Source organism: Pteropus alecto, unplaced genomic scaffold (genome assembly GCF_000325575.1).
Source record: "Pteropus alecto unplaced genomic scaffold, ASM32557v1 scaffold11, whole genome shotgun sequence".
Classification (NCBI taxonomy): Eukaryota; Metazoa; Chordata; class Mammalia; order Chiroptera; family Pteropodidae; genus Pteropus; species Pteropus alecto.
Window position 1 is genome coordinate 10111078 of NW_006431956.1, and position 7556 is coordinate 10118633.

The 7556-nt window shown below is 34.6% G+C and overlaps 1 protein-coding gene and 1 pseudogene across 1 annotated transcript in view; one reads left to right on the top strand and one right to left on the bottom strand.

The window, feature by feature from the left end:
- MALRD1 (MAM and LDL receptor class A domain containing 1) overlaps positions 1–7556 on the top strand; it is a 533295-nt gene that overhangs the window by 3338 nt on the left and 522401 nt on the right.
- LOC112475733 lies at positions 5167–5285 on the bottom strand (annotated as a pseudogene).

The window sequence follows — 7556 nt, forward strand, 5'->3', positions numbered from 1 at the left end:
GACCTTACTTGGACACTAACTCAAACTTAAATAAATTTGGAAGACAACTGTGAGAATATGAACACTCACTGGATATTTGGTAACATTAAGAAATTATTATTAACAGTTTGTAGATATAAAAATGATATTGTGGTTATTTTTTAAGATTTTTTTTTTAAATATACATAAACGTCCATAGACTTTCTTCAAAGTAATCCAGTGCAGGGAGAAATAGTTAGGGTGGTGGTGGGGTGGAATAGATGAAAATGAACTAGTTATGTATAGAAGGGTATCTGGGGTCATTATACCATACTCTTTACTTTTTTATCTGTTTAGCAATTTTCTTTAATTCAATTTTACTTATTTATTTATTTATTTATTTATATTATTTTTTCAATTACAGTTGATATTCAATATTATTTTATATTGGTTTCAAGTGTACAGCATAGTGATTAGACAACTATATAATTTACAAAGTGATCCCCCTGATAAGTCTAATACCCACCTGGCTCCATATATAGTTGTTATAATATTATTGACTATATTCCTTATGCTATACTTTACATCCCTGTGACTATTTTATAACTACTGATTTGTACATCTTAATTCCTTCACCTTTTTAACCCCGCAGCCCCCCTCCCATCTGATAACCATTAATTAGTTTGTTCTTTATCAATATGTTTCTGTTTTGTTGTTATTGTTGTTTATTTTGGTCTTTAGATTTTGCATATAAGTGAGATCTGAAGGGATTTGTCTTTCTTTGTTTGACTTATTTCACTTAGCACAATCCCCTCTAGGTCCATCCCCACTGTATTTAAAAAATTTTTCTATTTTGAAGAAAAACAAGTGGACGTCTCCATTTGTTATGCTAAAATAGATTGATTGATTCAGCCATAAAATATACGGAAAAAAATTCAAATGATCATGTGTATAATATTGCATTAGTTGTCTCGGTGGGAAGGTTCAGATACAATTGCTCTTGGTTTCTAAGATGCTTTGTGTAAGAAAGTTGAAGTTGTGTACATAAAATATTTCACGTACAACTATGCCCAATTGTTTCTGCTTTTTCAGCTTCATATCTGTTAGGAGAATGTAACACAGCATTTGATAATTTTCCTAGTAGGACATATTCTGTGCAGTTGGGTTACCATCAAAATGATTGAACCAGTACATCTAGATCTTATTTGATTAAGTCGACAAGCTGACTTGAGCCTTTGAGAGATATTTCGTAAATTTGACCTTTAATGTGAAAAAGCAAATTATTAGATTTTGGAATTCACCTTGTCATAAACCAGTCAGGGTTCTCTCTATACAATAAGTTTTAGCTCCAAATTTATTTTCAAAAATATAACTCAGTAAATTCAGAAAAAGAAAAGTATATCTTGAAAGTCATTTAGAGAGAATGTGGGCAAGTCCAGGAAATGGGACCTGCTTGGTATCCCAGGAGCCATCTTCTTAAAAGATCATCCTATTCTGAGATTCACTGGATACTCATCAGCTAGGGTGTGTTGCTCCTTAAAGTTTGGAGTGCAAAGATGCAAATTAGCTACACTACACTGATAACAATCTGAGGATAATGTCTAAATGGGTCTTGAAAACAATCTATTAACTTAGCAAGTGTGAACTCTGGAAAATATCTCAAAAAACTAATTCGGCAGTTTAGTTTTTTACACTTTCCTAATTATTCTTCACCAGTGGAATGAAATACATCATAGCCATGGACACATAGACTCACAGAATAAAAGACAGGAGTGGGAGAGAACATAGAAATAATTTGGCACAGCTTTTCATGTTAGAGACAGGAAAGTAAGCTCATTTGAAATTAAATGAGAAACTTGCAAAGAACTTTAAGCATTCAAATTTAATTTAATTTTTAAATCATAGTAGCCAGATATAATTTAAAAGTCAAGTAGTACCAGAAGGATTATAATTTTAAAAATCAGTTCCCTGTTGCAACCCTATGATAGCATTGTTAACATGATAATATTGATAATATCTAAATATTATTGACAAGTGAACTGCATTGCATTCAGTGATGATATTTGCTTCAATGTACAGTCTTGTTTTTCTTGGAAGATAATGAGCCTTTTTTATTTTTATTTTTTGGCCTAGCTTTTGATTGAACTGTAAAACTCCTCTCAAAATAATCAAACACTTCAGGTGCCTCTTCCTCCCCACCCACTCCACCCGCTCCTAACACGCATCAATTTCTCCTTGGGGAGGTGAGCCTAGAGGTTAGAGACTGCTGCCTGTCTTCTCTGATGCAGGCTGCTGCTCTGTAGGTCTGCTCTACAGTCATCACGTACAATCCAGAAATTATGCTGCTTTCTTGTGTAGACTACTCCTTTCTGAATCCCATGTCTTCTTCCGTCTTGGTTTTCTTCTTGCTTTCTTGGTAAAGCATATCTTTTATTTGCTTCTTTAGAAGGGTTGCTTCAAAAGCAAAGCTTTTGTGACCTTCTTTGCTTGAAAATATCCTTATTCTCCCCTTAACATTGATTTACTGTTATATAGAAGTCTAGATCGAAATTATTTTCATTTCATAATTTTAAAACTGTTATAATATAAGTAATGTACATAAATATATTACTTATGTACATTCTTCTGAAGACTTGTAGGACACTTTTGTATTTATAGAATTCTGAAAATTTGCTTTTTTTTTTTAATTACATCCTCTTATAGTTATCTTTTTATGTGGTGAGAACTTTCAAAATTTACTCTCTTTTAAGTATACAGTACAGAATTGTTAACTATGGTCACCATGCTATAAAATAGGTCCCCAATATCATTCATTTTGTAACTAGAAGTTTGTACTTTTGACCATTCTATCAACCCACTCCTACCCTGAGAAAGAATTTACTCCCTGTTTCTGTAAATTTTTTTTTTCTGTCTGACTTATTTCACTTAGCATATGCCCTCAAGTTTCATCCATATTGATCCAAATGGCAGAGATTTCCTTTTTTTAAGGGCTAATATTTCATTTGTGTGTGTGTGTATCACATTTTCTTTATCCATTTATCCATCAGTGGATACTTAGGTTTTTTTCAGTACCTTGGCTGTTGTAAATAATGCTGCAATAAACATGGGAATACAGGTATCTCTTTGAGATAGTGATTTTGTTTCCTATGTATATATATTACCAATTTGCACAAGGGTTCCCTTTTGTCCATAACCTCACCAAGGTGTTGTTTCTTGTCTTTTCGTTAATACCCATCCCAACAGGTGTGAGGTGCTATCTCCTTGTGGTTTTGATGTGCATTTTCTTGATTATGATGTTGATGATTAGTGATGTTGAGCACCTTTTTATGCCCCTGCTGGCCATTTGTATGTGTTCTTTGGGAAAATGTCTATTCAAGTCTTTCATCCATGTTTGCTTTTTGTTTGCTTGCTTGTTTTAAGTGGATCATGGTTTTTCTATTGAGTTATATGAGTCCTTTATATATTTTGGATATTAACCCCTTATCAGATATGTGGTTTGCCAATATTTTTTTCCCATTTCATAGGCTGGCTTTTTAGTTGATTGTTTGTTTGTTTGTTTTTGCTGTGCAGGAGATTTTTAGTTTGAGAAAATCCTACTTGTTGATTTTACTTTTTTTGTTTGTGTTCTTGGTGTCATATTCAAAAATTGATTGACTAGAACAGTGTCAACAAACTTTTCATTTACATTTTCTTCAAGGAATTTTATAGTTTTAGGTCTTACATTTAAGTTTCTGATCCATTTTGAATTAATATTTGTGAGTGGCATAAAATAGGGGTCCAGTTTCATTCTTTTACATGTGAATATGCAGTTTTCCCCAGCACCATTTGCTAAAGACATCATCTTTTCCACAATGAGTATGCTTGGCTCCCTCATCAAATAAGAGTTGGTCATATACATATATATGCAGTTTTTCCCAGCACCATTTGCTAAAGACATCATCTTTTCCACAATGAGTATGCTTGGCTCCCTCATCAAATAAGAGTTGGTCATATACATACTCCCTCATCAAATAAGAGTTGGTCATATACATGGGCTCTCAATTCTGTTCCTTTGGTCTATGTGTCTGTTTTTATTCTGGGTACCTGGACCAGTGGGACAGCTTAGAGTCTATTTTGTCAGATGTAAGTATAGCTTTCTTTTGTTTACCTTTTGTTTAGAATATCTTCTTCTTTTGCTTCACTGTCTCTGTATATGGCCTTAAAACTGAAGTGAGTTTCTTGTAGGCAGCACATCTTTGGATCTTTTTTTTTTTTTTTTTTTTTAATCCACTTAGCCATTCTCGGTCTTTTTATTGGAGAATTTTAATACATTTACATTCAAGGTAATTATTGATAAATAATGACTTTCTGTTGCCGTTTTGTTGTTTTCTGACTGTTTCGTAGATACTATGTTCCTTGTTTTCTCTTTTTCAGTAATCCTTATGACTTAATGACTTTGGTGGTGTGCTTTGATTTTTTATTATAATCTTTTGTGTATCTACTACAGGTTTATCCTTTGTAGTGACCATAAAACACATGTAAAATATCTTATACTCCCGACATCTTGATTTTGGCCCCGTAAGACTAATTTTCAGACTTCTAATCTCTAGAACTAGGTAATAAATTTGTATTGTTTTAAGCCATTAAGTTTATCTAATTTGTTACATCAGCAATAGAAAATGAACATAGTACTCTCCCCTAAAAACTTCTGCTGCTGATGCACATTCGAACAGTTTACTATAAGCCTAAGTGGACTGCTCCCCCTGTGCTGCCCATGATATGCCACTGGTCATGAGTGAGACCTATAACTGGTTTCTAAGGAAAGACAAAGACATTTGGGGAATCTGCCTAACATGTTGGGACTGATGTGAGAAACTGCAATCATTCCCTACCATAAAATGTTGGTGCTAGCGAAAAAAAAAAAAAAAAATGAACTGTCTGGACTAGTACAGCATTATTATATTAATATTCATATATTCATATACTATATTAATATTCCTTTGTATACTGTTCACTGTTGATAATTGTCCAAATACCTTCAAGAACACCAGTATCAGAAAGGAGAAATAGGCAGCCTGTGCCACAAAATAAATGGAGAAATACGTTAACAGAATCAACTTTTTAGTGTGTCTCTATTTAAAAAAAAAAAAAATACCATTTCAAGAATGAAAAATGCAGTTAGATCGCAAGGACCTTGTCAGTTTACAATCCCTTATTTTTTAATTTTTACGCCTACAGTACCTGGTCTTCCTAGGTGGTCTCCCATCCAAGTACTAACCAGGCCCGACCCTGCTTAGCTTCTGAGATCAGACGGGATCAAGCTTGTTCAGGGTAGCAAGGCTGTAGACTCTTTCAATATTTTGAATACATCTTCCCACTCTCTCCTGGCCTGCAAAGTTACCACTGAGAAACTGTTGATAGTCTTATGGGGGGCTCCCCTGTATGTGATGAGCCTCTTTTCTCTTGCTGCTTTCAAAATTCTTTCTTTGTCTTTGATTTTTGACAATTTTATTATAATGTGTGTCTGTGTAGAACTTTTTGGGTTCAATTTAATTGAGGTCCTTTGAGCCTCATGAATCTGGATGTGTTTTTGGTCCCCAAATTTGGGAAATTTTTATCTATTTATTTAAACAAACTTTCCCTTTTTCTTTTTCTTCTCCTTCCTGGATTCTAATAATGCAGATATTATTTCTTTATGGTGTCCTATAAATCCTATAGGCTTTCTTCACTCATTTTCATTCTTTTTCTCTTTTGCTCCTCTCATTGTATAATTTCGAATGATTTGTCTCAGGATCACTGACTTTTTTTTTTATTTTCAGTCTGGTGTTGAAGCTCTCTAGTGAATTCTATTTTTTATTGGATAAATTTGACATGGACCATTGTATAAATTTAAGGTGTACAGTGTGTTACTTTGATACATTTATATATTGTACTATGATTTCCATTATATTCTATTGAATTCTTCTGTTCATTGTGTTCTTCATCTATAGGATTTTTGGGTTTTTGTTTGTTTTTGATGGCTTCTATTTCTTTGTTCATGCATTGGTTTCCTATATTTTTCTTTGTGTATTCTTATAGTTTGATGAACTTCTTTAAGAGGCTTATTCTGAATTCTTTTTTTACAGTTTTTATTTCTTCAGGGTCAGTCACCGAGGCTTTATTAGTTACCTTTGGTGGTGATATGTTTACCTGATTCTTCATGATCCTTATATTTTTGCATATGTATCTACATTTGAGTAAGACTTTATAGGTTTATTTCTGCGGGGAAAGACATTCACCATTAGCTCAGCTTGTGGTACTGCGTGCATCATCTGGTAGCATCTTTGGGCATGAGAGTCTTGGTTTCAGAGGCAGGTGATGCCACTGCCTGCACTCTGAGTTTGGAGGAGGGGGTGCAGCTAGGTGGGCTCTGTGGTTGGGTGGGGCTGCTGGCTATGTTCTGTAGTCAAGTGGGACCACTAGTTGGGCTCTGCAATCACTCTGGTTTGGCAGGTTTTCAGGCTGTGTTCTCTGGAAGGGTGATACCACCGGTTATATTCCACATCTGGTCAGGGCTGTGGACCGTGTTCCACAATCACTCCTGGATAGGCTGGGCCATAGGCTGTGCTCCCTGAATGGGTGGTTCCACTAGTTGGCCTTTGTGTTCAGTTAGGAATATAGGTTGGATTTTATGATCAGATGGAGCCTCAAGCTGGGCCCCAGTGTTGGGCAGGAATACAGGTTGGGCTTTGAATCATGTAGACTGTCGGCTGTGCTCTGTCTTTGGTCAAGATTACTGGTCAGACCCTCTAGTTATGGAGGGCCTTTAACTGTATCCCACAGTTAGGTGGGGCTAGAGACTGTGTTCAGCAATTGAGTAGGGAAATATGCTGAGCTCCACTGCTTGGTGGGATTTTAGGGTGGGCTCTGCTTTGGTGGTGTGCTTTGATTTTTTATTATAATCTTTTGTGTATCTACTACAGGTTTATCCTTTGTAGTGACCATAAAACACATGTAAAATATCTTATAGTTATAATATCAGATTTCAAGCTGATAGTAACTTAATTTTGATAGCATACATAAGAAACTTTAAACTGTTATTTATTCCCCTCCCATTTTATTATTATTATTGTTATTTATTGTTACTGATGTTATAATTGCAACTTATTTATATTGTGTATCCAATAAGATTATTGTTGCTATAGTTTTATTTTAACTTTTAAATCGGTTTTAAGTGATTTACATACATCCAAGTGGTGCCGTTGACACCAGCCAACATGTGCTCAGAATAAAGATACCATGAGGGAGACCCACAATGGAAACGTAACAAGAGCGAGAATAACCATCCTAAATTCTGTTTCGTTGTAAGCCATGGAGATCTTGGGGTAGTTTGTTACCATCACGTAATTTAATAAGAGCTGAGTGAGGCAGAGTTATTCTGTTTTATCGCCTAGATGTAGTCTAGAAGTATTGATCCTTTTTATTTTCATAGATTTTAGTTCATTTTTAGAAGTAGAAGTTAGGTACATATTTTTGACTGAATTAACACTCTATAAAGTACGTCAGTCATTTTTAATGGGTTTAGCTCAAAGTAAGAGAAAAATCATCTCAAACTGGCCTAACCAGTGAGGAGAGTTCAC